This window comes from Sander lucioperca, chromosome 9 (assembly GCF_008315115.2).
Source record: "Sander lucioperca isolate FBNREF2018 chromosome 9, SLUC_FBN_1.2, whole genome shotgun sequence".
NCBI classification, from domain to species: domain Eukaryota; kingdom Metazoa; phylum Chordata; class Actinopteri; order Perciformes; family Percidae; genus Sander; species Sander lucioperca.
In genome coordinates, this window is record NC_050181.1 from 18,901,971 (window position 1) to 18,911,821 (window position 9,851).

Consider the following 9,851-nt stretch of genomic DNA (forward strand, 5'->3'; position numbering starts at 1 on the left):
AGTAGGGGACTCCATAGTTCTGCTGGGGGACTTCAACGCGCACGTGGGCAATGATGGAGACACATGGAGAGGCGTGATTGGGAGGAACGGCCTCCCTGATCTAAACCAGAGTGGTTGTTTGTTGTTGGACTTCTGTGCTAGTCATGGATTGTCTATAACGAACACCATGTTCGAACATAGGGATGCTCATAAGTGTACTTGGTACCAGAGCACCCTAGGCCAAAGGTCAATGATCGATTTTATAATCGTTTCATCTGATCTGAGGCCGTATGTTTTGGACACTCGGGTGAAGAGAGGGGCAGAGCTGTCAACTGATCACCATCTGGTGGTGAGTTGGGTCAGAGGGTGGGGGAAGACTCTGGACAGACCTGGTAAACCCAAACGGGTAGTGCGGGTGAACTGGGAACGTCTGGAGGAGGCCCCTGTCCGACAGACTTTCAACTCACACCTCCGGCGGAGCTTTTCGTGCATCCCTGTGGAGGCTGGGGGCATTGAACCCGAGTGGACAATGTTCAAAGTTTCCATTGCTGAAGCTGCGGCGGGGAGCTGTGGTCTTAGGGTCTTAGGTGCCTCAAGGGGCGGCAACCCACGAACACCGTGGTGGACACCGGTGGTCAGGGAAGCCGTCCGACTGAAGGAGTCTTTCTGGGATATGTTATCCCAGGGGACTCCGGAGGCAGTTGCAAGGTACCGAAGGGCCCGAAGGGCTGCAGCCTCTGCCGTGAAAGAGGCAAAGCAGCGGGTGTGGGAGAAGTTCGGAGAAGACATGGAGAAGGACTTTCGGTCGGCACCAAGGTGCTTCTGGAAAACCGTTCGCCACCTCAGGAGGGGGAAGCGGGGAACCATCCAAGCTGTGTACAGTAAGGATGGGACGCTGCTGACCTCAACTGAGGAGGTAATAGGGCGGTGGAAGGAGCACTTTGAGGAACTCCTAAATCCGACTAATACGCCCTCTATGGTAGAGGCAGAGCTGGAGGATGATGGGGGATTGTCGTCAATTTCCCTGGTGGAAGTTGCTGAGGTAGTTAAACAACTCCACAGTGGCAAAGCCCCAGGGATTGATGAGATCCGTCCAGAAATGCTTAAAGCTCTGGGTGTGGAGGGGTTGTCTTGGTTGACACGCCTCTTCAACATTGCGTGGAAGTCGGGGACGGTGCCTAAGGAGTGGCAGACCGGGGTGGTGGTTCCCCTTTTCAAAAAGGGGGACCAGAGGGTGTGTGCCAATTACAGGGGTATCACACTTCTCAGCCTCCCAGGTAAAGTCTACTCCAAGGTGCTGGAAAGGAGGGTTCGGTCGATAGTCGAACCTCAGGTTGAAGAGGAACAATGCGGATTCCGTCCTGGTCGTGGAACAACGGACCAGATCTTTACTCTCGCAAGGATCCTGGAGGGAGCCTGGGAGTATGCCCAACCGGTCTACATGTGCTTTGTGGATCTGGAGAAGGCGTATGACCGGGTCCCCCGGGAGACACTGTGGGAGGTGCTGCGGGAGTACGGGGTGAGGGGGTCCCTTCTCAGGGCCATCCAATCTCTGTACGACCAAAGCGAGAGCTGTGTCCAGGTTCTCGGCAGTAAGTCGGACTCGTTTCAGGTGAGAGTTGGCCTCCGCCAGGGCTGCGCTTTGTCACCAATCCTGTTTGTAGTATTTATGGACAGGATATTGAGGCGTAGTCGGGGTGGAGAGGGGTTGCAGTTTGGTGAGCTGGGGATCTCATCGCTGCTTTTTGCAGATGATGTGGTCCTGATGGCATCGTCGGCCTGTGACCTTCAGCACTCACTGGATCGGTTCGCAGCCGAGTGTGAAGCGGCTGGGATGAGGATCAGCACCTCTAAATCTGAGGCCATGGTTCTCAGCAGGAAACCGATGGAGTGCCTTCTCCAGGTAGGGAATGAGTCTTTACCCCAAGTGAAGGAGTTCAAGTACCTTGGAGTCTTGTTCGCGAGTGAGGGAACAATGGAGCGGGAGATTGGTCGGAGAATCGGCGCAGCGGGTGCGGTATTACACTCAATTTATCGCACCGTTGTGACGAAAAGAGAGCTGAGCCAGAAGGCAAAGCTCTCAATCTACCGGTCAGTTTTCGTTCCTACCCTCACCTATGGTCATGAAGGCTGGGTCATGACCGAAAGAACGAGATCCAGGGTACAAGCGGCCGAAATGGGTTTCCTCAGGAGGGTGGCTGGCGTCTCCCTTAGAGATAGGGTGAGAAGCTCAGTCATCCGTGAGGAGCTCGGAGTAGAGCCGCTGCTCCTTCGCGTCGAAAGGAGCCAGTTGAGGTGGTTCGGGCATCTGGTAAGGATGCCCCCTGGGCGCCTCCCTAGGGAGGTTTTCCAGGCACGTCCAGCTGGGAGGAGGCCTCGGGGAAGACCCAGGACTAGGTGGAGGGATTATATCTCCAACCTGGCCTGGGAACGCCTCGGGATCCCCCAGTCGGAGCTGGTTAATGTGGCTCGGGAAAGGGAAGTTTGGGGTCCCCTGCTGGAGCTGCTACCCCCGCGACCCGTTACCGGATAAGCGGAAGAAGATGGATGGATGGATGGACAAGATGCATTGTTTTGTCCTGTCTCTAGCTGCCCATGTGACAGATAAGTTCAGTTGGCTCAACTACTTATGCTCCTCACCAAACTGTTTCTTTTTGAGCTCTCTGTGACCATGAGAGAGGAAAAATCTGAAGCCAGTGTCAACCTAGTCTATATCTGAAGTTCCGCTGCCGGAATTGGTCCGTTGCCGCCGGAAATTCCGCTGGATTCCACTCTTTTCAGCTGGATGTCTGTCCCCTTCCTCTGTCTCTGTGTTGGCATTCTATCCTCTGGTGGATTTGTGAGGACTATGGTTAACTGCTCCTCAGATCTCTGCAGGGTAAATCCAGACAGCTAGCTAGACTATCTGTCCAATCTGAGTTTTATGTTCCACCAAAACAAGTTCCTTCTGAGGCTATTTTGCCTCTGTCCAGCGCTTAGTGCTGACCAAAACAATTGTGATTGGTTTAAAGAAATGGCAATAAACCAGAGCACGTTTTTCTCCCATCCCAGAATGCTGTGGGGACTAGCCAGACCTTCCTCCGCAGTGCTGTGGAGGAAGGTCTGGCAATGCAAGACTAGTGTCAACCCAAAATAAACCAGAACTAAAACGCAACTATGTGAACCGAGCTACAGGTGAGCAACCTAAAGCCGAGTGTTATTAGACTCATAATGCAACTCAAACTCCAACAGTACGGTCAGAGATTGGACACACACACACACACACACACACACACACACACACACAGATGTAACTGTGGCTATGTGCTCTTATCTGTGCAAGAATGAGCGGGTTATACTCAGCATGTCCGCCAAACACCAAACAAAAGGGTCTAAAGTGGCAAAACGGGGGTTGAAACCATGCAATTTTGATGAAATACATCTTCACCACCCAACGCTTTCTTTTAGTAGCGCTCTGGGTGATTTTGTAGATGATACACACTCAGCGAGAATGGGGCAGTGAGTGCATGTCGCCCTGTGTTGTGGTGCTAAGTCATTCTTTGGCTTGTCCCCCCCCCCATTCTGAATGCTTCCACTGAAGCAATGGATGCATTGTGTCAAAAAGAAGGCTGGATATGGGCCTCTTGTGTCAGCCGATGCACCAGCCACAGGCTTGTGTGTGTGTGTGTGTGTGTGTGTGTGTGTGTGTGTGTGTGTATGGTTTTGTTGATGACGCAGCCATGAGGAAAGGTGCCTTGCGATGTTCATTGTGCTCATATGAACAGCCTGATGGTGCTGTTTCCTGATGGTGTAGCTGTGCACATGACAAGCATTAGTTGGTATGTATCATATATCATATGTATCATACAGACCATAGCCCACTTTCTTTTTCTTGGTTTATCTTTTGTTTTGCAGAATCAATGTGCCCGCAAAGAATCCACTTAATAGTGAAGCATTTTTCAGCTCTTTTATAATCATTTAATTGAGAAGAAATGAAAGTCAATTTACTGTGAAGAGTATTTGTCATCTCATCATAAAAACAACAATGAAACAAAATGTCATTTTTCACCACATCAGATTCTGTTCCTCTTTCCAGTATCACTCATGCTATTTCTATTTCTAGAGCTGGTGTTACAGTACTACATGCACATAAAAGAAGAAATGGTAACCAATGCTTAGCAGTAAAAAACGTTATCCTATGCATGACTGCCTATGTTTACTATGTTTGGTGTACAAATAGACCCAAAATGCAATTCGAACTCTAATATTACGGTCAAAGACTTGGGTGTGTTATTCTAGTGCCTGCAAATGGAGCCTTGAACTGCTAATATTGTAGAAGTAGGTACTACTACTCAGGGCTGTAGTCAAGTCCACCTCTGTCGAGTCCAAGACAAGTCCAAGACCAGAGGCCTGTACTACGAATCAAGATCAACATGCCCTGGATTTCTTTCAGTTACCCGGCTTCACCTAACCTAACAACCGCGGTCCTGTATAAGCTGTGTCACGGTGGTTAACAACTAGTTCAATCAACCCAGGGTTTCTCAATCCAGCGACGCAACGTGTTCACAGAAAAGAGGCGGTGTTTGCACAGCATGACCAATCACAAAAATCTACCAGAGCCTCATATTTATATAAGAAGAGCAAACTATAATTCCACATAAATGTGAAGAACACAGACATGATTTTACAGGCAAAATGCAGGAGAGAAAGCTGGCATAAAAATCCGACGCTGTTTGCGTTAACGCTGTTGCGTAAATCACAACGCTTATCAATATCACTTCTCCATCAGTCAGGCACAAGATCTGACCATAATGACACTTTTGCTTTCCATAAACTGTCGTTGCTTTAGCCTATTATTTTATCAGTTGCAACCCTGGCAGTGGGAAGCGATCGTGAGAGAATATAAAAAATATAAAAACATAACAAACCAATGTGTGGCATTGGCAACACACGGCTCAAGAAGCCGCGAATAGCCTATAGGTAATTCCCTCCACTGAAAATATATATCTTTCATAAAAATACCCATCAGGGAATGTTAACGGGGTTGTCAGTCTCTAAATGTTTTAACTTGTATGAGTGCACCTCTCTCTCTCTCTCCGCGCACCGAGGTCCCGTGGATCTTCTAAGAACAGTGATGCCGTTATCAACCGAGTATTGATTGGTCAGTAGGCGGTGCTTTTCCACCAGTGATCTCTAATCTCCAACATAACCTGCTCCCGACCAGGTTAGGTGTTCAGCATAAGTTACCACGGCGATTTAACCCAGTAACAAGTGATCCACAGTCATGATACACAAAACCCTGGGTTGAACCTGAAGTTACCTCGTTAACGTCTAATCTTGCTTCGTAGTACAGGCCTCTGGACTAGTTGAGTCCAAGTCAGGACCGAGTCCAAATGAGAGACAGTCAAGACCAAGACAGAAAAAAAAGAATCCTCTTCAAGACCACTTACTTACCTGTTCATTTACATGATGTAAGAGAAAGTACATCTTCTATTTTAAGATGATTATTTTTGCTTTATTATTTGTAATAATCAAAGTGCAGAGTAACACACTATAGGATCAAATTAGGCCATATTATTAACTTTAAAGCTATAGTGCATAGTTTATGTCACCCCCATGAGGAATTCTAAGTAATGACAACACAATTCACAAAGAAATGTACATTAACCATATCTTACATTATAAAGGACTCCATTGCTAGCACCAAAACCCACTACTCCTCCAGTATAAGCACTGCCAATAAAGGAAACTCCAAGTCACTGTTTTCCCTACTTGACAATATATAATTAATATATCCTCCCCACACAACTTGTTAAAGCCTGCCTTCCCTCCCTGGTCCTCCTCATTTCTGCTATCATCCACTCCTCTCTCACCACTGGAACTGTCCCTACATCCTTCAAAACTGTTGCCATTACCCCAATTTTTTAAAAACATCTGTCCTATATCCAATCTACCCTTCATCTCCAAAATCCTTGAAAAAACAGTTCCTCTCAACTCCATTCTCACCTATCCCACAATAACCTGTATGAACAGTTCCAGTCTGGTTTCCGCCCACTCCATAGCACTGAAACGGCACTTATCAAAATCACCAACGACCTCCTTATGGCAGCTGATTCTGGACTCCTCACCATCCTCATCTTCCTCGACCTGAGTACAGCCTTTGATACCATCTGTCACGCCACCCTCCTCAACAGGCTATCTTCCATCGGCATCACCCACACTCTGTTAGACTGGTTCACATCTTTCCTCTCTGGCCGCACTCAGTTCATTCAACTCAAGTCTTTTAAATCCATTCCTTCCTCCGTCACTTCAGGTGTGCCCCAGGGCTCTGTCCTGGGTCCCCTACTCTTCATCATTTACCTCCTTCCCCTCGGCAATATCTTCCACAAATTTAATATTCACTTCCACTGTTATGCTGATGACACCCAGCTCTACCTCTCCACCAAACCCTCGTCCATTCTCCCGCCCACCTCCCTTACTGATTGCATCTCTGAAATAAAAACCTGGCTCACCCAAAACTTCCTCAAATTAAACAGTAATAAAACAGAGGTTCTACTTATTGGCACCAAATCCACTTTATCCAAAACCAACAGTTTTTCTCTCACTATTGATAACTCCTCCATTTCACCCTCCCCCCAGGTTAAGAGTCTGGGTGTCATCCTTGACAGCACACTATCCTTTCAACCCCACATCAATAACATTACCTGGTCTGCCTACTTCCACCTAAGAAACATCAATCGCCTCCGCCCCTCCCTTACCCCCTACACTGCCACCATCCTTGTTCACAGTCTCGTCACTTCCCGTCTGGATTACTGTAACTCTCTCCTCTTCGGCCTCCCTCACAAATCCCTCCATAAACTTCAACTGGTCCAGAATTCAGCTGCCCACATCATAACTCGAACACCCTCCATCCACCACATCACTCCTGTCCTCCAACAGCTCCACTGGCTCTCGGTCCAGTTCCGTATCCAATTCAAAGTACTCCTGTTTGCATTCAAGGCCATCCACAACCTTGCCCCCCCATATTTGTCTGATCTCCTCCAGCGTCACACTCCCTCCCGCTCCCTCAGATCCTCTTCCTCCATACACCTGTCTGTCCCCTCTGCCCGTCTCACCACCAAGGGGAGCAGAGCATTCAGCCGCTCTGCTCCCCGTCTTTGGAATTCATTACCACCCCAACTTAGAAACATGGATTCATTCCCCCATTTCAAATTGCAAATCAAAACATACCTGTTTAAAACTGCCTAGTCCACTTAATGTCAATTGCTTTGCCTCTTTCTGTTGTTGTTATTGTTGTTGTATTCTTATTTTGTGCTGTTTTTAAATGTCTTATGTATCACTGTACGGTGTCCTTGAGTGCCAAGAAAGGTGCCTTTAAATAAAATGTATTATTAATATTATTATTAGCTGTCGGCACCTCCACATGATACCCCTCCTCCATGCAGTTGCTAGTAGCCAAGGAAGATATGGAGGATTACAAAAAATGATGGACTCTTCAGAAGAGGTCATTATTTTCACTCAAGTTTCTGCGTGGGAAAGTCACCGGACACCACAATCTTCTGAACATAGTCACACTGAGAAATCCAGAGAGAGTTGTGTGGAGCTGATAGTCTTAATTAGCTTTGCAGCAACTCATTTGGCAATGGCTTGAAAGTAACGGACGTTCATTAATATCAAAAAGTTACACACTAAAGCTTTAAGTATAAAAATGGAAATGTTCTTATTACTTGTCCTGAAGAATCCATAGTACAAAGTGCTTGCTGACATTGTGTCTGTGGCCAAAATGAAACTGATTGATGCCTGATGATTGAGTTATATGACCCAGCCAGGCATGTACCCAGGGCCAATACCAATGCAATTAGAATTAAACCAATATTTGTTTTTTGAACGAGCGCGCTTCATCAATGGTTCTGTTTTAATGGAGGAAGTTACTTTAGAATAAAAGCATATAGTGCTGGACTCGGTCAAGACCAACTAGAATATTTGGCGAGTCCAATGGCCGAGTCCGAGTCCAAATACCAACGAGTCCAAGAAAAGTCTCGAGTCTGGATTCGAGTTATACAGCCCTGCTATTACTATGAAGATACCAGTAGTTTTAGGTGAATTCCTTTGGGGTTTATCAGAGTATCACAGTAAAGACAGAAACGGACGGTTTGAATACCAATGAAAGTCCAGGCCACTGCTGCAGCTAGACTGTAGACAAACACTGCAAGTCTGGACAAACACTAACAGAGTCCTTTCATAAGATCTCCAAATAAAGCACAGCACCATTTTGGAGCCCTGTCCACACCTCAATATTGCAGCTATGCTATGGAAACACTGGCTTATTAACCTCAGGCTGATTGAGCCCTCCTGCTCTTCCGGCCTGTCCACGTGTTCAATCAATGTTGAACACATCCCGACCAGCGCGCCATTCATTACCAGACATTATACGTAACGTTATACCTAGGCTTTAAACATAGTTATCGACCTGGGGGCCAGTTAATGATAGAAAAATGATATCATTTGCTGCATTGCTCCTTTGTAAGCTGACCCTGAAAACCAGACGGGGTCTCTTCATCTTGACCAAGTTGGCTATCGATTTCCACTGGGGGTAATGACTTTTTATGTCTGTAATATATGAGGGGATGTTTGATGTAGGCTGATCTGTTTGCTCACTGTGGCCCACTTTCATTGCCATTGTCAGGGGAGTCATATCGTGGAAAGCTAGAAGCAGGACTCTCTCTGGACATTGCTACACAGACTTACACCTCTCATTTTAGTGAGCAGCTTACATATGTGTGGCCTGGCTCTGTTTCCAGCCGCATCTACTGCCGAATGTTTGTGCTGATTGTGGCATGATGTAAAGTTTCTCTTTCTATTTTTGGTAATCACATAACCGTTATTAAATATAAAGGTGTATGGTTTCTTTATTCAGCATCATACAGTAATTACAGCTGCTGGGTTTGTTGTGCTGAAAATGTATTACAGCAAGAGAAGTATTTGACTGTTTAATTACATTCCTGTGCAGTCTAATTTTGCTATAAAGGGGTAACCGTGAAAGAAGAATTACTGAAATAGCAACCATGTAAAAACTCATTGTATCTTTCAAAGTTTCCCTTCAAATACAAGTTTAATTAGGTGCTTTTCAGTGGGTGTCTTTACCATTTAGAAAGATGGATTTTTTTTTATTTCTTCAAATGCTTGTTTTTATCAAGATTATGTGCTTTGATTACTACATTTTAAATTTGAAAATAAAATGCATCTGAAACAGAACTGGTGTCGAAACAGATAGAACTCTACTTCTTTAGAAGATGTGTTACTGTAATTTTTAGTAGTGTTTAGTGGGTGGTGATGGCGCAGTGGATATGACACATACCTTTGGTGTGGGAGACCCAGGTTCGATTCCCACTGCGATACATCAACCAATGTGTCCCTGAGCAAGACACTTAACCCCTAGTTGCTCCAGAGGAGTGTGACCTCTGACATATATAGCAATTGTAAGTCGCTTTGGATAAAAGCATCAGCTAAATGACATGTAATGTAATATTTACACATAAACAACTAAATTATTTCCAATTACAAAATTGGATCTGATGGGAAAACTCACTCGTTTCATATCTGTGTGCAATATTGTACATCAATAACGAAAGAAATCATGCCAGGGTCAGAGAATTTGTTCCATCTATTGCCTGGGCGCTGTGGCTCTGACCTTTGACCTCTTGGCTATTGGATGCTTGAACATTAATCTTATTCTACTTTTCACACTAAATCACTGGGCTGAAGAAAAAGGCAAAATTAGTATCAGGGTCAATGGAATGTCCATACCATGGATCATCCATCTATCTATCTATCTATCTATCTATCTATCCAGCCATCCATCTATCTACTCTATCAATCTGTCTGTCCGTGCT